This window comes from Equus przewalskii, chromosome 22, assembly GCF_037783145.1.
Source record: "Equus przewalskii isolate Varuska chromosome 22, EquPr2, whole genome shotgun sequence".
NCBI lineage: Eukaryota > Metazoa > Chordata > Mammalia > Perissodactyla > Equidae > Equus > Equus przewalskii.
The window spans coordinates 32,065,955-32,090,279 of NC_091852.1; the positions used below are offsets into that span (position 1 = coordinate 32,065,955).

At 38.8% G+C, this 24,325-nt stretch overlaps 2 long non-coding RNA genes across 3 annotated transcripts in view; both read right to left on the reverse strand.

Moving 5' to 3' along the window:
• Window positions 1-24,325, reverse strand: part of LOC139078583 (uncharacterized) — a 354,388-nt gene that overhangs the window by 31,007 nt on the left and 299,056 nt on the right. The window lies entirely within an intron of this gene.
• LOC139078584 (uncharacterized) overlaps window positions 12,462-24,325 on the reverse strand; it is a 29,690-nt gene continuing 17,826 nt past the window's right edge. Inside the window, exons 2-4 of one of the 2 annotated variants that reach the window (XR_011531601.1) lie at window positions 20,377-20,503; window positions 15,613-15,740; window positions 12,462-13,728 (exon numbers count right to left, since the gene is read on the reverse strand). This is a non-coding gene — a long non-coding RNA (uncharacterized lncRNA). Of the gene's footprint in view, window positions 13,729-15,589; window positions 15,741-20,376; window positions 20,504-24,325 lie in introns of those variants that run through there. The other variant, XR_011531599.1, reaches the window with a different exon arrangement.

Genomic DNA, 24,325 nt, shown 5'->3' on the forward strand with positions numbered 1-24,325 from the left:
CATAAATAATCTTTAGAACACCCTTAATAATTTCAAATAAATCATTTCAAATGTAGTTAAATATTCCATTCAAAAGAGCAACAAATGTTATAAAGCGTGTACAAGTCCGTCTGTATGAAAAATTCAAAATTTTGTGGGAGGATCTAAAATAAGACTAAAATAAATAGGCAACTGTTGTCGTGAATAGAAAGGCATGTATGTTAAAGATAAATTCACTTTCCTTATGCTGACAGCGTTTTCATAGGACGCTGATGTTGTTGTTAAAATTCATATGAACAACTAAAGCACCAGAAGGATCCAAGACAACTTCAAAGAAAATTGAAAAGGGGATATTTTCCCCAATAGATTTAGAGATTTAGTTTAAACTGCCCCTTATCTAGCATCACCTCCATTAAGATTCTGTTGCTATGTCTTCTATTCTGTGGGTCCTTCCCAGCCTGTAGCAGTTTCCTTTCCATGTAATTCCATTGCGTTCTGTACTTATCTCTATCATGATATCTATCATGGTATATATCATGACCAGACTGAGATTTGTATTTATTCCTTTATCTCCTTCTCTGGGCTAGGAGCTGACTATATAGTTCATCTCTGTATACCCAGAATGCCATATGGTGCCTGGTTCATAGGAAGCAGTTAGTAAATGCTTCTTGAGTTTGTTCTCGCTCTCTTGAATTGCCCTTATTATTCCTTAGTAAGATGAGTTTATTGTTTCCCTTAAGTTCTCACCTAGTCCCCAGGGTTTGGCAGAGGACCCTAAGGTTTGATCATTTTCCATACTCAATCAACTACCTGGGGCTCAATTTAAAGTCATTTCTGAAAGCAGTGACTTGTTACTATGCCCGTGTTTTCTCTAATATTGAGTACAGGCATGCAAAAGCATGCATTACAGAGTCTCTCACCTGAAAAGGACTTAGGTTCTACTCGTTCACTCCTCCTTTTATAGATGAGGAAACAGGGACTCAGGGTGCTCAGACAGACATTTCATTTAAAAATGCTTCCAATTATATTTTATCTATTGCACACTATTTCTACTTCCTGACTTGCATGAAATTAAATGAATCGAAGTCTTAAAGGATGGTTTGTAATTCTGACAATGAAAAGAGCTAGGAAATCGAAAATACAGAAAAGTGCGTAGAAGCTAAACGGGTAATCAAGTAAAATATGTGATGTTTAAATATTTATAGCATGTTATTTTTACCTGGTTTCTTCTCTTCATCCTGCTTTACAATGCAACTTACCTCGTTAAAAGTTATGGGGAAATGGAGGAATATACTTAGGGGACTATTCAAGAGAATTTCAGCTTAAACTCTGAAAACTTAAATAAAAGTATTCTATATTTGTGTGCAAGCTATCCTAAGGCCATTGTTTATGTTTAGCAAAGAGTTATGTAACTTTTTGACTTCAATTTCAGTTACCTCTTTCATTAAAGAAATAATTCTGAATACCATTATTTATTTCCTCTTGGAATCTTCCCAGGTGAAAAGATAATTCTAATCCTATGTATTTTGGCTAGCAGAAAACTTGGCATTGGCTTTGCAATTTATACATCCTGTTTGCATTCTCTCACATTGTGAGCAGATTTCCTATTTGTTTATACAATAACCTCTTCCACACCTACACTCCTCCTTGTTTTTCTTAAGTAATTACAGATTACCTATTTAAAGATTCAATTAATGCCAAAGCCAATATATTTCATTTTTTGGTGATATTCTTTGGAGGAAGCCTTTTTACAGGAGCATAATCAACTATTAATTTGAACAGAAAAGGAAATAAAGCTATTCAGAATATTTTTCAGACCTATTTAATAAATGAGAGTATTGCAGGCGTGATGTAGCTTTGGCATCTTCAAATCTGAGAAATCAACTTCAATGAAAAGAGAAAGTTTAAAAGTTTTAATAAACACAGCCTCAATAAAATAAAAAGTTCTTGCTATTGGAAATTGAGGTATAGATCTTCAAAGTGTATGGTCAAAGGAGCTTGTGGATTAAAAATGCGATACTGAATACTGTCATATATGAACAAAATAAATGTGGACTCATTATGTGTTGATGTGAATAGCAGTTGCAATTTGGAGAAAATCTGAATGATACAACAGAAACTGATCTGCTCCCCCAACAAACAGGAGACAGCAGTGCCTCCCACCACAGTGGAGGCCCCGGGCCGATCATCGCTGGAGAAAAGTTTAGTCATTTTATCCTGTGGGAGGATTCATGCTTCTGCTTCTTACTGCTTTATGGAAGGACGTGGAACTTTAGAGATTTGTTTAGCTTTCAAGAAAAATTCTGCATTACATCCAAAAGATAATTTAATGAGAATATCTGCCATACAAATTGTAACAATTAGCTGAGGGTGATGTGAAATTAAAAATACAAGAACTAGAAAACATAGGGACACTTCCATATATAAAATACTGTGCTTCCATTGCGCTTCAGTTGTTCTAAAAGTCGGCACAGGGTATATGATAAATATGAATGCATAAATAATTAATTTTAATCTATTTCCCATGTCTCTCCTCGATGGGCAAAAATTCTTCCTGTAACTTACCAACATAACACTGAACACATCAAAGTGCATTTTTAGAAAGCCAAATCTTGTTGTTCCAAATTGAATATATGCTTGAATTTTTCTATTTTCATCTTCATTTTTGGTATTGTTCATGGAAAGGCAGGGATTAAAGTGGAAAAGGAGCTGTAAAAAAATATATGCTCTTGCCAAATATGAAACTTCTGTAAAAGGATTTAAAAGCAAAACCAAAACAAAAGAGGAAGCGTATTCAACAAGGAACATGATACAGTCTTGATACATTTATAGCAGGATGTGAAAGCTTTTGGTTGGAAGACCGCAATAGGTAGAATATTTCTCATCTCTCTCCCTTTCATAGAGTTTCAACAGTGGATTAATATTTTTGGATGATGTTCAAAATGTACAAAATTAAAAGACCGATGATTTAAGTCCCCTCATCTACAGTTTCATTTCATAAGACTTGCCTGCATCATTGATTTTGAAAATGCACTCTTGCTGACCTATTACTGTTTTCGGTCATCAGTTCAGCTTACAGAAAATGTAGGAAGAGTGTATTTTCATTATTAGCAGTAAATTTTACATTTCTTTCAGAGGTTAATCTTATTCATGTTTTAGACTTCTTGATGCTTAAGGGTTTTAAATCATACTCCAAATCCCATGAAATATACATAATTTCAGATCTTTTTAATGTTCTGAATAAAGGGAAATATTATTTCCGACCAGCTTGTCCCCAAAGGTGTGGCATTCCTCTGCTGTACTTGGCATATAGATCAACAACCAGGAGGAAGAGGCCATGGCTCTGCCCTAGGCGACTGACAGTTGTGCCCTTTGTTTGTTGGTTTGTTTTTCATCATACTCCTCCCCACTTCCTTCAAGGCTCCTTAGAACCTTTTCTAATCTTCTTATATGTTAGACAGCATACACCAGTCTGAAGAAGTCATTGTGAAATTGTTTTCAAAAACTACTCTGCCCTGTTCAAATGGACTTTTAAAAAGATTTTTTGATCCCTTAAGGAAAAGGGAAGTTGACCCAATTCAAACTGTGAAGAGCAGAGTCTCTTTTAGATTATTGAAGAAATCATTTCAGTATAAATGGAGCCATGATGATGAGGTTATGCAGGAGGCTGACTGACTTGTGACTTTTGTATTGTCCTTATTTTTTTGTTCTAGCCACAGAAGTAACAGAGAGTCTTAAAGAGCAGGCTCCCCCTAAGGATGTGATACGAGGACTAGGAGGCCTTTGGTCTAGGACACATGAACAGATACGTTTCTATTTAGAGTAATTCGAATAAGTAGCTAATTAAAGGCTTTTTGGCACCTAAGTACAGAGAACAGGCTGAAATGGCTCTGCTGTCCTCCAGCTTGAAGTTCTGCCAATGTGAACAGTCCAGGCCATTTTTGATGCTAGGAAGGTGGTCATATTGGGTTCTGTTTAAGTCTGGGAAGTGGAACTACCTTGCTTAGTAGATTAAGCAAGAATAAAGAGCAATGCTTCATTTACCTTGAGTGAATGTAGTGTGTATCTAGGTACTTGAATTTTTTCCAATCTTGCTCTAAATTATGTTTTTCTTAAGTAATATTAAACAAGTTGGTCATTCCATAGTAATTTTAATTTATACCATGATTGTTATCCCCTAGATGGATAAGACTAAACTCCTTAGCTTTAAATTCTTCAAGACCTTTGACATTTGACTTGCCTTTTAGGGACACAAGGCCGACTCTGCTGGAAACTAGTCATGGAGCTATTTAGGGTGGCTGGTGATCTACACAGGTGTGATGACTCTGGAGGAGTCATAGAATGGTTCCCAACAAAAGTCTTGGTGGGGAATTTGTGATTTGACTCTGATTCTGAATGAAAACACTACATGCAAAGGGAAAGGGCCAAACCACAAGTGGCAGGTTCTTCCTGTCTTTGGTTGATGTCCCTTTTGTGATTGTTTGCTGATTCTCTTGCACTCACTTCTGCAGACCCTGTGGCTGCCTTGTGCCATTCCCACTTACTCCGTCCTTTGCTCCAGTGCCAGTTCATGTCTTGCCCAGAAAAGAACCTCTTTCCTGCTCTGTCTACCACTGTATTTGACTCAACTTTAATATTTCTAGGTAACAGGGAAAGTCAGAGATTTTCACAAAACATGACAAGTCTCCTGACTGAATATGATCTTTCTAGGAGAAACCCAGCACTGGAAGGGAAACGGCCCTGAGAGATGACACGTGGGGAGAAGACATAGCTCTTTCACCCTGGGAAACAGACCTCCCTTGCTCCTGGGAAAAAGGAGAAATGGTGAATCCTCCCCAGTCCAAATTGGCACACAGTACTGAAGAAAACTCTATCCCAGAGCAGGAATCGAAAATTTTGGTGGGAAGCAGTCTTGTGCCATTTAGTAAAGGAGATATATACTTCTATCAGACACTGTAGCCAGAGACGGATCTAATGGTAGAATGCCTAGCACTGATTTGCTGTCAGTTCATTTATTGAATGAACAAGTTAGTGATGCAATATTTAAAAGGCCAGGCCAAAAGCTGGCGGTATTATCAACAACAATATGGCAGAAGGCATTATTACTGCTTGAGACCAAAGACATCATGTGAGTGGTACCAATATCAGTCACTGGAGAGGTTGCCAAGGCAACAGTGCAGCAACAGCACCATTATTTTGATGAGGAGAGACTGGTTGTTAACCAGGTTAATGGATGCAGCAATCAGAATTTGGATCTCCAGCCCTGTCCCAACCTGATCCATTGCCCTTCTCAACCTTCCACCAAATTAGATGCCAGAGAACAGAAGATATTAAGAAGAATGAGGGTTCCAGTATTTACTCTAGTGGGGATTTATCTGCAGGAAATTCTTCATTCACATTGCCCTTGTTTTGTTACCCGCGCCTACTCAATTGGCCTGCTCAGCACTGGTGGCTTCCTCGACACACCAGTCACCTGATTTTCTTAGAGGGAAGCAGCTTACTGTTGTGGATGTGTGCAAGGGCTCTTGATTCTGAGAGGTCTGAGTTCAAAGAAAATATTCTTGCAAACCCTCTCAAGTCTTAGTTTTTTCACTTCTTAAACGACAACAATAAATGATCATAATAACAGTACCAACCTCACAGATGTCGTGAAAATCAAATGCAGTAATACACAAAAGAGGCTCAACACAGCAGACGTTAAGCAACGAAATGGATTAGATATTTTGTGTGTTATTTCATGTGTGTCTTTTCTCCTTACGTACTGGTTGTAGGTGGCAAAAACAAGAGTGAGAGGGTGCTGAGGGGTGGTGGGGGTAAAGATTTACTGATGACTTACTCTGTGCTAGGCACTGCCCGAGGTGCAGGGGTATAGTGGGAAGTGAGACCCAGGCCCTCATGGATCTTCAGAGTTCTCATTTATAGAAGGCCACTGATCCTAGTGGTTAAGTTTGCACACTCCGCTTGGAGTGGCCTGGGGTTCATGGGTTCGGATCCTGGGTATGGACCTACACATTGCTCATCAAGCCATGCTGTGACAGTGTCCCACATACAAAATAGAGGAAGATTGGCAAAGACGTTAGCTTGAGGACAATCTTCCTCACCAAAAAAAGATAAATAAATAAATAAAGAAGGCCACCGCTAGAATTATGACTTTTCATACAATTCTTACAAACCAGTAATAAGCAAAAGTATAATAGCATGGAAATTATATTTGGCACAAATAGGAAATGACTTACGTAAAACCAAATTAGAATCATATTTACCAAGTGATAAAATAAATATACATTTTGGAAATGTATAGTATAGTGATTCTAAGTCTTATGTTAAGCATTAAGAGTAATGGTAGAAGCTGTGACCAAAAATTTCTTTTTTCCTATCAGAGATGAACCAGGTATTAAAAAATCTACTGACAACTACAGAGAAGTTTCAATGTGATTGAAGATACAATTGAAGATATTAAGGAAGAGGTGGAGGAACAGATGAATCCTCTTCTGGATAAACACATATTCTTTTTTTTTTTTTTTCGCTTGAGGAAGATTTGCCCCAAGCTAACATCTGTGCCCATTTTCCTCTATTTTGTATGTGGGTCACTGCCATAGCATTGCTGCCGATGAGGGGTGTAAGTCCATGCCTGGGAACCGAACCTGGGCCACCGAAGCAGAGCATGCCAAACTTAACCACTATGCCACGGGGCCAGCCCCCTGATATTCTTTATTTGTACATAGTGAATATAAATGAGAGTGTGGACTTTGGAGCCAAGACACACCTGAGTTTGTATCCTGCATGATTTTGAGGAAATTTACTTATTGTGTTGAAACTCAGATACACAATCTGAAAACGGGGATAATAATAACAGGGAAGTTGCCAAGAATAGTAAATATTTATAGCCTGCTCGAGTGCAGAGTACCTGGCAGAATCCATAAATACTGGCTTTCCTTTTCTCTATCTGCTCCCCTTTGCAACCCCTTTTGCAATACCCCAGAGAATATGGAATAACTGCTTCCTTACTAAGTAGGAGCTAAAGCAAAATCTTACTAGGATCTGATCAAAGTAACACTTCCACTCACAGGATGATAGTCACACTTTAGGATAATTGTTAGAATCCATTTGAGAGACACTCATTTGCAGGACCGATCAGACCTGCTCACGCAAAAAAATTTCTCTTTGTATTTAGCATGCTAATCTATGAATACACAAAAGTGAGCATTCTCAAAAGACACATTGCTCTATTTCCTTAAAAGTAGCTTCACTATGTAAAATGAAATGTTTTAAAGTAGCAAATAGCACACTATACATTGTTCAAGAGACTTTTAGCTCTAAACATTATTTTGGCGTTGAGTGTGCTTTCTCTTAACTGACAAGTATGGAAGCTGTGATGGGGAGTGTTTACTATTGAGACATAGTTCTTTCTTTAAGAGAGCAGATGGGATTATGAAGAAAAGTGGTAGGGATGTGTGCGTACGTGTCTTTTTTATTTTGTAATTCTTCAGATTTTAATGCAGATGGAATGGAGGGGGTAGATAGGCGTGCTGGATTGGAAGCAGAATGAATTTAACACCTATCTCAAAGGGGTTAATTTCTTCATTTCTTGACGTACATTTGAGAAGTGCTTCTACACATATGAAAAGAAGAAATAGAACTGTTTATTTTAACTTAAGGAACCACATGCATGTGTATGTGAGAATGTGTGCGTGCACATGCATGTGTGTGCATGTAGTATGTGGTGTGCCTGCGTGAGAGAGAGAGAAATAGACAGACAGACAGAAACAGTCTCCCGATCCTCTTCCCACCAGGTGTGGGCCTTTCATATTTTCCTTTTTCCGTGTTTCCATCCATTTCTATATTTGGGCTATTATGCTAACAAATTCCTAGCTGTGCAAACTGAACAAACTGAATTCCGTCATCCCTAACTATTTGCTAGCCACATTTTTGCCTCAAACTCCACATGCCTAAAGTAGAACCCCTGTGTTTCCCCCCAGACAAACTCTTCCTGACGTTAAAAATTCAGACTCGGGATTGCAAGGAAAGTTCAATTTATGTAACCCAAACTCCCACAAACCACAACGTAACACGCCCCCACAAGCAATCTTACACTTACATTTTGAAAGCTGAGGAGCTCATTATTTCACCAGGTAACCCATTACATTAAAAAAAAGACAAGACATTACCTCACAAGACAGCCCTTCTCATGTGTATGTCTCTAAGTGGTTAAGAGAATAGTACGCAGACTACTGCCTGGCCTCAAATCTCACCTGTGCTCTTGACCTACTAGTTGTGATCTGAGACTTGTTACCTAACTTCCTGTGCTTGGTTTTGCTTATTGGTAAAATTAGGTTTGATAACAGTGCCCATCTGATAGAGCTTTATTTTTTTTGAGGAAGATTAGCCCTGAGCTAACATCTGCCAATCCTCCTCTTTTTGCTGAGGAAGACTGGCCCTGAGCTAACATCCGTGCCCATCCTCCTCTACTTTATATGTGGGACACCTACCACAGCATGGTTTGTGAACCACAGCATGGTTTGCGAAGCAGTGCCATGTCTGCACCCGGGATCCGAACCTGCGAACCCTGGGCCACCAAAGTGGAATGTGTGCACTTAACTGCTGTGCCACCAGGCTGGCCCCTGATAGAGCTGTTGTGAGGAAGAAATAAGTTAATACATACTAAAGCCTTAGCATAGTGGCTGGCCCATAGTATGTGCTAAGTAAGCTGTTGTTATTATTATTGATAGTATTGTGATTATTACTGTGAAATATTTCACACATAAACGTATAAAGAATTATGTGATTAATACTCATGTACCCATCACCTAGCATAAGAAACCAAGCATAATTAATATAATTCAAGTCTCTGGATACCCCTTCTTTTCTCCTGTCTTTCCTTTTTCCTGAAGGTTAACCTCCATCCCACATTTGGTATTCACCATTCTTATGCATCACTTAATAATTTTCTTGTATAAATGCGCATCCATAAACAACACAGACTATTGGGTTACGTAGTTCTTAACTTCATATAAATATTATCAGATGGTGTGTATTCTTTTGCAATTTGCTCTTATTGCTCACACAATATATTTGTGAGATTTATCAATGTGGATAAAGCTAGCTCCTGGTCACTCATTATCACAACTGAATTTTATTCCATTGTATGATATATCACACCTCATTTATTCAGTTTTCTGTTCTAAAACACTTAGGTTAGTTTCAACTTTTTTTTTTTGGCCAATATAAACAATGCTGTTAGGCTATTTAATCACTGGATGGCAAAGAGTTTATCTCATATTGATCCAAAATTTGCCTCTGTACAATGTCCACACATGGTTTCTAGCTCTTCCCTGCAAATACCTACAGGATTCTCATAGATCTTGTATATTCATGTTTTATGGCAGTGATTTTAAAATGAGCTCATATTATATAAAAACTCTCACTTATTGACCCTACTTTTATTTGCTACCTTTTGAAATTGTATAAGTGATGCATGCTTGTCCTAAAAGTCATCTCATCAATATAAAAGGATGTAAATATAATAAGTAGAAATCGCCATCCTCCACTTGCCAGTGATTACTGCCTGTTAGAGTTTGGTGAGCATTTTTGCAGTCTCTTCCTGTGCCTATATCCATACCTTCCAACATCTATGTGTTCACATGGTCTTCCTTCTGGGTCTTTCTGTGTCCTAATCTCTTCTTATAAGGATGCCAGTCATATTGGATTAGAGCCCACATCGATAAACTCATTTTAATTTAATTTAATTACCTCTTTAAAGACCCCAATACAGTCATATTCTGAGGTAATTGGGGTTGGGACTTCAACATATGGCTTTTAGGGGTTATTGTTGAGTTTTAATACTACGTATACAAGCTTTAAATTAGCACATACTCATTAATTATTCTTTTGTAAACATTGTATTCTACCTGGAAATTAATTTAAGAGTCCCAGTTATACCGTGGGCCATGGCACAGGCAGACTCAACTTTGTAATAGTCTGGAATCGTTAGAGCTCACTATCACAGAGTTCATTTCTCCAACTCCTATGGTACTATATTTTCCTGCATTTAAAAAAGCAGATGTGACACAGAGAAATAGAGCAGTAATTGTAAACACGAATTTGCAAAACTTAAATTACTTTAACACCAGTAGTTCGGGAAATTCTTATACAGAGGGATAAAAATGTGTATTTACAATTATTTGACTTAAGATATTTGAAAGCTGCTAGAATCAATCTCAAAGAGATGAACAGTATTGTAATAGCTGGAATTTTATGTGTTACATCATGTTACTTTATGTGAAAGAAACTTTTTGAAATTAAAATTTACTAAAATGTATTCTTTGATCAACTGTGCACAAAAATAGATTGACAAATTTGCCTATTCTGTATATTGAACATGAATCTGCAAAGATCAATGTTGACAAACTCATCAATGAATTTGCACATTTAAAGCTTGAGGAAAAAAATCTATAATAGTATTATTCATTCTTACGACGGGCCAAAACATAGGTATACATTTTTATCTTTTTTCCTAAGAGATTTGTTAATATTATTAAAAAGATTCAAATCATTACTTTTGTTTATTTTCTACTGAAATATTTATTTTTTCTTTCTACAGGTATGTTCTGACTATTATTTGAATTCATTTCATTTCATAATTATTACATGAAATAATTTTGTCATATGAAGGAGAATGATGTTTAAAAGATGATCCATTCATCACATCAAATATACTGTTTAAACCACTGCATCCGATTCGGATATCCACTTTCCTACTTAGATTTGTTGGTCATGCCAGCTATTAAACCCATTTTCCCCACAGAATGAGTAGAATGAGAATCCCAGGCCCTGATGCTGGCCAGCACTATAAAACATCATGATACAATTTCATCAAAGAAAAAGATGTATAAAGAGTTCTGTGGTACTGGAAAAGTCAAATAAGACGTCATAACACTTATGCTCCGTAACCAAACAATTACTACATTTATTCCATGCCAAGCACTGCGCTAGGAGGGGAAATCCAAAGAAACGTAAATACATGTTTTTAATTCTCCAGGATCTTCTAATCTAGTGAGGAGATAAGAGCAAATGGGAGGATGGGGTATACTGGAAAGACCATTTGATACAGCGTCCAAGGACCTTGGTAGATATTGGGGTTCTGTTACCTTCTAGTTTTCTGACCTAGGGGAAATCACTTACCTTCTCTGTAAAATGGGGACAATATTATTTTACAGGCATAATGTAGCTGGCACATGGTAGGCCTCCAATGACCGGTAGTTAAACATGAACAAGACATGACAAATTAAACATGGAAGCGATGATTAAAAGTTTGATGCAACAGTAACTAATAAAGTACTGGTTAATCTCCTAATGGAAGATACACATGGTATAAGAGTTCGGAAAAGGAAAGAACATTTGTAACTGAGAGAGCTCAAGAGGTTTAGGTCAATACTGGATTCAGAGCACTCACTGGAGAGGTGGACAGGAATGGGGCCCGGAGTTGTCAAAAGAAGCCCTGATACAACCACCTGCTCTGCGTGAATGGTCTTAAGTTCCTGTTAGTTCCTCCTGGCTTAGAACAATGTATTTTCAATGTTGAATAAAAGAAGCCAGCACAAAAGATCACATACTGCGCGCTTCCTTTCTTTAAAGTACACAAGAGGCAGCACTCCTTCATGGTGTTACAGATGGGGATAGAGTTTACCCTTCTGGGAGAGGCAGAGAACTCGAAGGGGCAGGAGGGATGTTCCAGGGACTACGTTCCATCACTATGTTCTGTTTCTTGACATGGGTACTGGGTACATGATGTCTTCAGTTTCTTAAAATTCATTAAGCTGCCTTCTTCTTTGCACACTTTTCTATATATAGAACACTCTTCAATAAAAAGTTCAAAATATATCAATTTTCACCTATAATCCTGGAACTCAGCATAACTACTGTTAACATGTTGGAGTGGATGCTTCACACATAATTTAGATCATACTGTATATACTATTTTACAACATTTTTCCCCCCACTAAGCAAACATACAGCAAGAAGTTTCCCACGGCAGAAAATATTTTTCTAAAACATGATTTATGTTTATACTATAATTTTCTTAGCCAATCCTTTATATTTTTATAATTAGCACTTTCCTATTTTTTAAATATTTAAACATTACCACAATGAACTCCTTTTTACATAAATATACTACATCTCTCAATATTTGAGCAAGATAAGTTCCTATAAGTGAAAAAGTTTAAAGTTTTTGATATACGTGTTTTTCTATTTCCCATCAAGATCTAAGCTCATTTCACTCAAATCCTCAACAATATTGAGAATATATTTTTTTCATCTGCATATTTTGTAGCTGAACATGCTTTTTCTTTCAAACGTTGCTTTTTTTAGTCCCGTGCTTGAAGCTTGTTTTCTGTTATTAGCTATCTGTTTCTTTTTTTGGAATGCCTTTTCCTCTCTTCCTAGCCTCGGCCAATTTTTTGTTTTTTGTTTTTTTTCCTATTGGAGCGTTTCACGTCTCTCAGACTTAGCTTTGCCGTCTCTTGGTGTCTCAACTCAACATTTCATTCCTTCTAAAACCCAGACTCTACTCGCTTTATGAACTAAGCTCCTTTCATCCATTGACTCTTTTGGCATGTGACCCCGCTTATGTTTCTGGTTTAAGTTGTTAAACTTTCTTCTGGGTTTTCATAACAAACCTACTGTGGACAAGACACGAGCGCTCGGTAGAAGAAGCAATCCAAACTCTCCCCAAGTGTGAGGTCATGGGACAAACCGAATTCCCAGCACCATTCCCCAAGTGTTACCATACTTATTCATCTCAAATTATAGTTCAAATTCTTGACCCCAAAGTGGTGGCATCATAGTTTTAATAGACCGAGCTCTTTCTATTTCATGCAGAGCATCTGGCTTGTCGATGAACTTTGCTATTCCTATTTTTTCTAAAAGCCTGTAAAAACAAACATACTTTATATTTCCCTCGTTGCACTAATGTCCATTAGAAAGAAACAAAGTGTATTTTCAACCAAGCACAGATTGCCTGCAGTTTCCTCTTGTCAGGGTTTGCTCTCTGTCACCGTTGTGAGAAGGCTGCATGTGATCTGTCTTTTTGTCCTATCTCCTTGAAAGATGACTTTCCCGTTCTGCCGCGTAGGAGGACAATCGCTGACGAAGTCCATGCTGGGAACAGCTCAGCCCACAGGGCAGCAGAGGGGGCAGACGTCTTTCTGTTTTATTCTCCATTTTGAGTGTGCCCTGGGACAAGCCTTAGTTCTTTTCTGCTGTTGGCCCTGAACCTTTACCTTTATTTATTTATTTGTTTTTGCTTACCCCTATTGTTTTTTTCCTGCTGTCACTTGTGGTGGGCTTGGGGAACAATGTTGCCGGAACATAGCGCTTTTGAGGGAAATGTAAATTGCAGGCGGCCGTGAGTCCTGTCTGTTTTCTCATCGGAAAGCAGCATTTCAGAGAGCTCATCTGGTGACAGGGCTCTGCGAAGACATGCCGAGTTCAGGAATCCTCTCTGTTCCCAGGCCCTGGTTGTGCAGAAGTGGGACTTTCTGAAGAGGGGGCACTCTGAAGGGAGGGGAGAAGAGGGGCACTTTGAGAAGCAGATGCTCCTGGCTTCGGAAGGAAAGTGCTCTAATCAGAGTTCAGCACTCTCGCAGACAATCCGCAGCTTTGGCGAGAGACAAACAAAACACAGAGTCTCTTAGTCCGGTGCATAAATGTAAGAGGCTGCCTTAAGTGTGTGCGCAGGACTCCAGCGGGCTAAAAATGTTATGCAGAGTTAAAGTGAAGCATTGTTTAGGTTTTAATGAAGGCAACCAATTTTTAACAACAGAAGTTCTGTTGCTGAATACCCCCCTCCCTCGCGCCCCAACATTCAGTTCCTCTGCCCCTGCACCTGCTTTCATTTTTGGCTTCTTGGCACTGATGTTCACAGAGACATCAGCTGGCAGTGGCAAACTGCTAAAAGCGCCCCTGCAATGCAGCTCTGCAAATGCCAGCCATTTATCCACTGGTGCATGCCAGCTTAACGGAAGGTCTTCCTTTCTCCCTGCAACCCAATCCCCTTAGCCCCCCAGTTTTACTTCCAAATGACAGTCAATGATCCAAGCCAAGCAGCGGACTGGCCCTTTGAGTATCCATTAAGTGTGGCCACATCTATTTGCTGCATCTATTTGCTGCGATTATAATATTTTGATCCAAAGAGTGTTGCAGAAAATTTAGACGACAATACTATTTCTTCTATTCACTCCCGAGCTATTGGCCCACAGGCCCGTTTCTCTCTCCTCAGCAGATGGTGGGATAGTTTCTTGAGGTCTCTTTGACTTGAAACAGCCTTTTTGTTTTTGTTGCTTATTGAGAGCCAGTTGCCCCAAATTCACTGAATAAAGACATCCACTTTTCAGTTTAAGCTAAGCTCCAATAGATAAATACTGACTTAGAGCTGGGGGCTGATGGGCAAGCTGGAAAGGCAAAGGGGCAGTTGGAAGTTAAGTATGCAGCACAAGGCTTTGCTGTCTCAAAAACCATGGCTTTAAGTTCTCCATTCAGCACAGCAATTCAGGCTGTACACTGAGAAAGTGTGAGAAATCTGTGAGAAATTCGACATATATTTATTTTTCTTGGAAATTAGAGAATATCTTCACAGTGTACACTCTGAAGGGCTTTTGTTTTGTTTTGTTGTGTTTTTAATGATCTAAACCATCTGGGGAGTTGATAAAGAATGTGATTTTCACAAGCTGAGCTAGCAAAGCCTATTGCTAAATCCCAAACCTTTATCCAGCCTACAGATAAACCCAGGGTGGGAGAGCTTCCCTTCCAGCTCTGAACTACTAGGATCCCACGTATGCCAAATGCTTCAGTCTCTGGGTGGTAAGAAAAATAGAGAACTGACTAAGAGAGCCTGGCCCAAGCATTCAGAAATGTATGGTAATTTTTTTTAAGATTGGTAGAGGTCACAGATTTCCCGAAAATCTGTCTGAAAACCAAGTCTGCATCATATTTTATCTGATGCCTCCATGGTGTTTTGATTCACAGTCAAGAATTAGCTTGCAAATATTTCTTAATCACCTATTTCTCAAATCTGGAGTCCAAAACCTATCTTACTAGACAGAGGCCATAGAAAGCATTGCAGCAACACTTTGATTGTGGTGCCATCTTGCAATAATTATGATCATCTATCAGAAGGTGTGTGTCCAGAGGGTTTTTGATAAATGACCAGTTAGGCCTCTCAGGGTTCACACGCAGCATTTGGTCCAGCAATGTGGATAAGACAGAGAAATCAGGAAATGTCCTTCCCAGGAATAGGCCATATACTCAAGGTATAATCATGTCCCATCTACCCAACCCTCTCTTTCTCTTGAGTTCAGTTCTTCTTTTCTGGCTATCCACTATAAGGGTCCACAAGATCAAACTGGAAAGTTATCCTTTGGTATTCAAACACACGCATGCTAAAAGTTCTAATTTGCTCACGGTGTGCACAAACATCTCTAAGCAGAAGTCTGACAATATTTCCAAGGCTTGGTCATCAACTAGTATTCCCTATGAAACCTAGATGGTAATCAACCAACTAATATTTAATATATATCACATGCTCATACTTTATTCAAAAACAGGCAAATTGTGTCAGAAATGTCATTTTAATACCTCTGTTTAAGATGCTGTTAGACTTCAAGACCCAGTTAAATGTTCAGGTGTGTCATTCTTCTACTGACTGGAGCTCCGACCCAGAAGGCTGAGGGACAGTTGCACTCAACAAACCCAGGTCGCTGGAGCTGCAGGTCACGGTGGGAAGCAGGTCACAGGAAACAGCCATTGGGTAATAAAATTGAAAGTAATGGGGAAGTAATAATGGTTACCTTAGCAATTGTTTTCTTCTTTCACAAAGCTAGAGAGCTATATCACCCCTGTGTTTCTCATTCTAGCTATTATGTGCTTCCCATCCTAGATGAAGCAGAATAATGAGGGGTAGACTGTCGGACATCAAATCAGAACTCCCAAACATAAGACGTCCTCCCAACAATTCCTTCTAAGTCCTGTAGCCCCTCTGAAACTCGGCTTCCTCATCTGCAAAATGGGAATGACGTTATATTGGCTTTTGCGACCTCACAGGCTTATAAGAAACAAATTAAATAATCTTTATAAACTTTAGATCACTATGCAAATGCTCATTATTTTAACTATTATTTGTGTTAGAATGCTTTGTGAACCGCACAAGACTATACGGCTGTTAGTTGTAATAATTATTATTTACATTACAATTGTTTTGTCAGTGCCTTCTCCAATCTGGCCTTCCTCCTCTCTTCTGTAGTTCAGAGAATGGCACCATCCAAACAGTTGCATGAGCTTTGACACCTCCCAAGCCCTCACTCTTATATTCAGTCTATCCCAAGTTGGATTGATTTAACTTCTTCAAGTCAAAGGAATTTAGGGCAGTGTATTCTACTTAGTTCTGATTTATCAATGGTTCCTAGCTCAATTTTGTTGAGTGAATGAGTAAATTTAATTTACACTTATTTTATAGATGTTTACATTTACTCTATCTTATTCCACAAGAAAGATTTAAGGAAGTTTATATGATGGATAAATACAATAAAGTAGCATATGTCACAAGTAGGAAAATCCAAAGGAAAACTAATGGTAGGTACCTAAATTAGAACCAAGAGTAAGGCTAATACAAAAGCAGTTGCCATGAGTTCTTACTATGTATGGCTCCAAATAGAACTGGAAAGACGCAAAATATAGTGTTCACAGAATGAAAACAAAAATATCATCTAAGAGAAGCACTTGTATTCTGGTTATAATTACAGAGAGAAATTTCTGGAGAAATCTTCTAAAAATACTGTGAAATATAATGAATAATGTTACTAATGATACCTTTAGAGAAGATATGCCGCAGTTTCATAGAGCTGTTTCTTTAAGCATTGTGCTTACTTGATACTGGAGATACTAAAATTTGTAAGACAGGCCTTGCTCTCAAGGAGTCACTGAGAAAGACAAATCTACAGTATACAAACCAGTGCCACTCATGAAGATAAATTCAATAACAGAAGGAGGGTGCATGGCATAGTGGGGCACAGAGGAGGAAGCAATCAATCCTACTCAGTAGACCAAGGAAGGCTTCTTGGAAGAGATAGCATCTGATCTCCTGTGTTTATTCCACAAGTACTTACCAGTTGCCAACTATGTGGCATGCAAAATGATAGGTGCTAAGATCACAATGCCAAGGAGAGCAATGTCTTTGTCTTTATAAGGCCTGAACGGCATTTCAGTGAGAAAGACTCTCACTTGTTAGTGAGTCATTGTGCCCGCTCCCCGCTACTATGGACTGTTAATAACAGACAGATCCCTTCCTTTCCCCTGCCTTCTGAAAAGGAACATGGAACAATATCAGGAACTGCATGAGAAGCTCTAGGCACTGTGTAAAGCTGCCAGAGGCCTTGGGAAAGGAAGTAGATAAGAAATACACTTCTAGGAACACACGGGGAAGCCTCAACTTTGGATAGAGAGAGTAGCGACAGAACTAGCACAAAACAAACCTTTAGGTGTTTGGCATCTAGGAAGGCCAGTAAATATTTTTGAACTCCAATTGAAATAGCATGCAGGGAACTAGACTTGAAAGTCATCTTTTTACAGGAAAGGAAAGAATATGCAAGCTGGTTCTCTTATTTCTAAATAACTGAGATAAGCCAAGTTAATCCTAATGTCAAGGGTAGATACCCGGATTTTTCCAGTGACCAAGCTTGGGAGGTACTTTGCACTGGTAGTAGGTTGTTAGGCCAAGAGAGTCAGTAGGAAGGACTTCTTTGTTTCTACTTAAATAAATAATGCTCTGCTATATTTCCTTTAATATTAGCAGGCATAATTATTTACTATATCTAAGAGTAATACTCCTCCATCTGCATTCTGCAGAGGATAATAGCACAGGCTATTTGCAAGGTACTGCTTGGCACTGAGGAGGAAGCCCAGAAATATTCCATAGAGACTCTATTTGTGTGAGGCTTAAGAGAATTAAGGAGACAAAATACACTCCTAAAACAATAAAACAACATATTAAAATATGACACAGCACATGGTGAGTGTTCAGTGCACAGTATAGACAATAACTCACAGACAAAAGGAAAGAAAGACATGGCTGGAGGGATCAGGGAAGATTTTATAAAAATTAGAACCTGAAGAATGGAAAGAGCTTAGAAATAACATCAGGCGGGAACACTCTAGGTCAGAGGAGGAAAGCTTATAAACGTATGGAAAAATAATTTTAAAAAATAACACGTTCAGGGGCTAGCCCGCTGGACTAGTGGTTAAGGTCACACACTCCACTTCGGTGGCCCAGGGTTCACAAGTTCGGATCCCAGGCACAGACCTATGTACCGCTAATCAAGCCACACTGTGGCAGCACCCCACATACAAAATGGAGCAAGATGGCCACAGATATTAGCTCATGGCCAATCTTCCTCAGCAAAAAGAGGAAGACTGGCAACAGATGTTAGCTCAGGGCCAATCTTCCTCACCAAAAAAACCAAAAAACAAAAAAAAAATGTTCAAATCAGGAACAAGAAATTGACCATTAACACAATTTCCAGAAGAAATCTCTCGCTACACACACCATACACACATACTGAAAAGAGTGTTCTTGGGAAGTGTGAAACATTTGGGAAAATAAATGGAAGCGAATTCAGAAAGAGAAATTTTCAATCTTATAGACATCAACCTGTATACATTCCTTCAAAGGACAAATATTACAGAATGAGAACTCCTACAAACAATCTTCCAGGGAAAAAGAGTAACTGATCACCAAATACATCAGTGCTGGGGGGTCAATTCTAGGTAGATAGGTGTAAAACAGTGGTTTTCGGGAGTCGAACCTGAACAAACTACATTACTTTGTTAAATCCCAAACTGATTAGTAGTGCTATATATCAGACCAAATCAAAATTTGGGTTATAAATATAATCTAGCTGTATGTCAATTGTATCTCAATAAAACTGCAAAAAATTTAGCACTTGTTTTCAGATATTTACTTTAAACGTAAAATGGAGTATGTTCTCTGAAACAAACTGGTATTTCCATCCATTCTAATCACAGATGAAAAATCTAGCACAATTTTTTTAAATATAAAATGCTATATATATATACTTTAAAATTTTGAATGTAAAATGTTATATATAAAATCTTCAGAGAAGTTAAATAACTTGTCCAAGGTCACAGTCAAGATTGTGGCTCTAGAGCCCTGAGCTTTAAGTGAGAAGAGGTTCCCAACTAAGGTTGTGCTGTGCCCAGATCCACGGGGGCCTTCTTTATTTAGACACCAGGACTAGCCCTGATCTACTGAACCAGGATCACCAGCACTGGGTCCAGGTAGATAGATTTTAAAAATCTATTTCATGATTTTGATGCAGATCCCTGGTTAAGATATTGCCCACCGAAACTACAAAAAAAACCAAAAACAAAAACAATAATTATAATAAGGGACTAGGAGCCCAAGTTTGTCACTGAAATGTAGCAACATAAGAGGGAGAAATATTCATCTTTGTACTTTCTCACTTTCCCTCACTTCCCAACCTTTCTTTAATTAGTCAGAGCTATTTACATTGCCTGAAGGAGAACGTGGGTTGTAATAGGAGCAAGAATGTAGACGAAAAGACACAATTCATGTTCGGGTTTTGGTTTCCTACAGGCTCCAGAGAATCATATGGAAAGGCCCCGGAAGGGAGCAGAGCATTGATTGGAAAGACTGGGAAGGAGAAGGAGGGACTGCCGCCCTTCTCAAGGTGTTCACACAGGCTGCAGGCAAGGGGAGGGAAAGGAGGGAGAGAGACAGATAATCCGACCAGCTCCCACTAATGTGGAGTGGAATGAAAGAAAACTCTGAAAGAAATGGTGCTCATGTGCTGTCAGCATGTGGAGGAAAAGGAGGTTAGCGCTGCCTGGTGGCATTTGAGAGATGACTTGAAGAAGTTAGCGTTGGAGTTCGACATTAATGAGGGATACAGTCTTCTGTAGATGGACAGTGTGCGCAAAAGCATTTTGGGTATCTTAGTTAGGCAGTATTGAATTAGATACAGAGAGCTTTTATTATACTAAGCAAAGCAGATTTAAGAGAAAATTACTGTATATCTAGCACTTTTTAATTCAATTCTCTATCACATTGAGAGATGTAAGAAAGGTATAACATTATTACAGAGGCTATTGATTATCTTGGTCCTCATTAACTTAGCAACCTCATAGCGTGTTGATTAGCAGATCACTTTCATCCGAAAGGTCCCTAGCCAAGATGTCCTTGGCGGCTCCTCATTTTCCCTCTGATGCTCTCCTCTTCACTCCTCTCGCCCATCATCCCTGACTTAACACTCTCAAGTTGCTGGTTCTCATAGCTGCTCTCAGCTTCCAGTGATTCAAGTCACTAACCTGGAAGTACACACCTCTGTGGAAGCCTTCTGTGCATCTTGATTATGGAAGTGTAGAGATAACACTCCAACCTTTGTGGTCCAGCCTACCAGTGACTCATTAGTAACTAATGGGGAAAATTTCAGACCTGGTAAAACAATTGAGAAATCGATTAGGAAAGTGAAAGGGATCTTAAAGATAATCTTATGTTCTATTTTTATAAACCATCAATATTTAGGCCTGAAGAGGCTAGATAATTTGTCCAAATCCAAGGGTCAGAAGTGAACCTTGAACTGAGCTCTCAGTCCAGCAATCTTTCTCTGACACCCACTAAGGAAGGCGGAGAGTAGCCAGCAGCCACATTTAGCTAAAACTTCGTGGGCTGCCTCCTCTCCACTTTACTTTAGGGCCAACGTTCAATCTGAACTTTGTGCCTTATTTCACTGAATTTACTTTTCCAAACCAAATAAAGACCCAAATCCCATATACTAACTATATACTAAGTGTTGAACAACAGTAATGTCTCTTTCTTGAGTTCATGATACACTACACCAGGGAGTAACTTAGGAACTGGGTAGGCTCAAATTTAACAAGACTAGATTATAATTAGCAATACTGGTCTTATCCAATGTTGTGTTGAAAATCATTGGCAAAACGCATGATCCCCTTTCCACTTTAATGCACTTAGTAAGGAGCATGAATATGCCAAACAAAGAATTAATGAAATTTGCAGAAGATTTATTTTTAGAAAGCATAGATATAGAGCCGGCATTGAAAAATAGTAAATGACTTGGAAGAACCTTTTTAAAATTTTGAATAACATGTTCCAAGTTACAGAGGAATATATTTGTAGGGAGAGAGCTTTAAATACTATTAATACAAAAAGTTATATCTGGAAAAAGGAAAAATAAAGTGAAGTTAATCTTTGGTTGATTTATAATGTGATGTTGCAGAAAAAGATATACCATACAGTTTGGAAATGGGACAAGAAAAGTCAGTGTTGGGAACTAAGACTAAATTTTCAGAAAAATGCAGAGAAAGGAGAGAGAATTCAAAATGAGGGCAATAGAGCTGATTGTGTCATTTGGGGACTAAATGTACCTGAAAGACAAAATAAGGACTATGATCAAAGCTTTGGCTAGGTAAAGAAGGAAGTAATAAATGATTAACAGTCACGATAAACAGAAAGGGGAAAGCACAGTGAAATAAATCCAGAAAGAAAACCTTTGAAGAAATTTCCACACCAGTTATTATGAAAAAAATGTAGAATGGCTCACAGATGAAGATGTTTCAAAACATGAATTGAAATTCTGAAATTTCCAGTTTAAAGAAAACATAACATGACGATTGTGATTGTTACACTTAGTTATCAAAAACTGAGTTAACAGATAAGTCAGTGGCTACAAATCTCTATAAAGTCAGGTATGAAGGTTGGTCCACTTACGTGAAGCCTTTTTCATGGTTTTTGCTCTGTTAAAGAACATAAGCAACAGGCAATGCCTAAAATAATCTTTTTCATTTTCTTCACGATAGTTGAAGAATACCAATCCAGAACCTGAAATGGGTTCTTTTGATACTTCTTGCGAGGAACTATATTATATTAGCCCAGTTTCAACACCTGGATTGTCAATACCATCCTCAGATCCCGGCAAGTACGGCCTCTGTTCTGGGTCCCATGTTGGGAGTGCCCAACTCTGCCTTTCTCAGGCCATGCCCCTCCCCAAGGCAGGGCATTTGAGCGTCCACTGTTTGTTCTCACCTGTATGCTATGCCTCTCCTTCTAGACCCAAGACTCCGGAATATCCTCCCCAAAGTCCTGTGAACCCACTTCCAGGCCTGTGCTAACCTCTTCTTCAGATCCTTCTCTCAGGAGGATGGAATGTACCACCAGTACTTGACCTTATGCCTGAGGGAGGTCAAGGAGCAGCTGGCTGAAGTGTGTATATGGAGAAGAGCGGTGGACAGAGCTTGTGAGCACAGGCTAGATTGTCCACTGGTGCACAAGGTCCCTTATGGGGCAGGAAGAAGCCCTGGGATGGGGCTCCAGGTACCACTCACTGAATGCCACCATGTTCTTTTAGAACTCCAAGCAAGCTAAAACTTGTAAATGTGAACGTGGTCTCTCAGATCATTAGAAAGATTTTTTTTTTCAAGACTGGACAATAAAACATATTTACTTTAAAAGTTATGTGTTTGACTTATATATTTGAAACATTCAGACATATGGGTTGTGGTTTTGCCTTGGGTTTGCAAATTTCTAGAGGCAGGCCTGCTGCTTGCCCCCTTGCAGGCTATTTGAGATCCCTGGGAGCAGAGACTACACCCTATTTCTCGAGTGCTTTTTACCAAACCTGACAAGGTGCTCCATACATGTCTGGGAATTCACATTGAATTTCAGAAGGAAAATGCAGGGACACATGACCTGAAGGCAGAAGGTGAGGGAAATATTTCCAGCAATTAGACTTTTCATCAATCTGCCCTATTTCCCTGACTTTACCACCACAGAGAGGAATATTCAGGAACTTTACTCGAGACTGGGAACCTGTAGCCTCTGATGCACAGGCTCACCAAGGCTATACCTGGAATTTGACAACATTGCGGCCTGTGCTGCAGACACCGCCTGGTCCCTGGAAATTTCGCTTAGCACGTGGTCAGAATCCCAAGGACCAGGCAGTTTGAATTTCCCTTGGCTGTTTTTTTTCCCCCCTTAAAGAAATCAACAGAGGCTCCAGAACTTTTAACTTCATATTTTTGCATACTGTATATTTCAAGAAAAATTTATTGCTCCTTTTACTGAGGTTTTAAAGGACCGTTGATAATATCCTTTCAATGCCCAGTTTTTACACCTTACTAAGGAAAACGAACTTTTTTCAGTGGCTCCTGTATGACCCATTGAGTCATTTCTTTTTTTTTTCTTAACAGAAATTGTAATAATTTAAATTCAGTGTCATTATTTTTAATAGAACCACACTTAATTCTTATTCCCTTGTAGGGCACTTGTAATATGCACCTCATATTATTTTGTATACTTTACTTAATTCCAAAAGAGTCTTCTCCTTCATCTTGAATTCACTCTGGAAAACAATGGAATTTTTTAATGTCTGTCACTATTTACGTACGTCACTGTGTCTCAGCAAATGGTGAGCTTGGACGAGGGTCATTAATACAGTAACAATTATTAGCAAATTAATGAACCAGGAACATATTTACATTTCATTGTTGTCAGTTATAACCCCGTGATTATGAAACTGAGACTTCTTTGTCTCTTATGCTAGCTCTGGATGGCTGTCAGAGATGATGTTTTTAAAATTCCTCTGCAAATAGTTACATTCCTACAAAATTTGCTTAAGCTAAGAAACCATTACTCTTGTTGACAGACTGTCCAAAAGACCTCCAATTCACAAATTTTCCTTGAACCTCTGTTTGCCAACAATAGTTTGGGGCGAGTTTTGTAAGCCTCCAAGCCTCAGTTCCCGTGTCTGTAAATGGAGTGGTCTCACCTATTTAATAGGGTCACTGGAGGCAGTAGAGATATTCCTGACTGGGCCTGGCAGGCAGTTGGTAAACAGTAAGTGTGGTTTCCTTCACTTCCATCTTTACTTCTCCCCTGCAATATATTCTCCATTAGACATCACTCTGAATTCGATGTTAGCCCGAAAGTTGAAGAATCAAACTTCGGTTACCAAAAGTCATTTCTTATTTCTGAATTCACCCCCTTGCAACTGGTTTGACTATTTGGTATTAGGACTGAGAGGGATGAGGTTTTTCTTTTGGCATATTATTTGTCATCTGTTCTGCTTTTGTCAAAAAGGAAGAAACACTTCTTTCTTCTCTACAATGGGTGGGAATAGCAATTAGAGGCAGTTATAATCCCGACCCACAGCAGCAGTCAAGTCCCACTGTGTGGCAGAAGCAGATGGAAGATGATCTGTGTATTGCAACCAACATGGACTTGCCCAAAACAATGCCT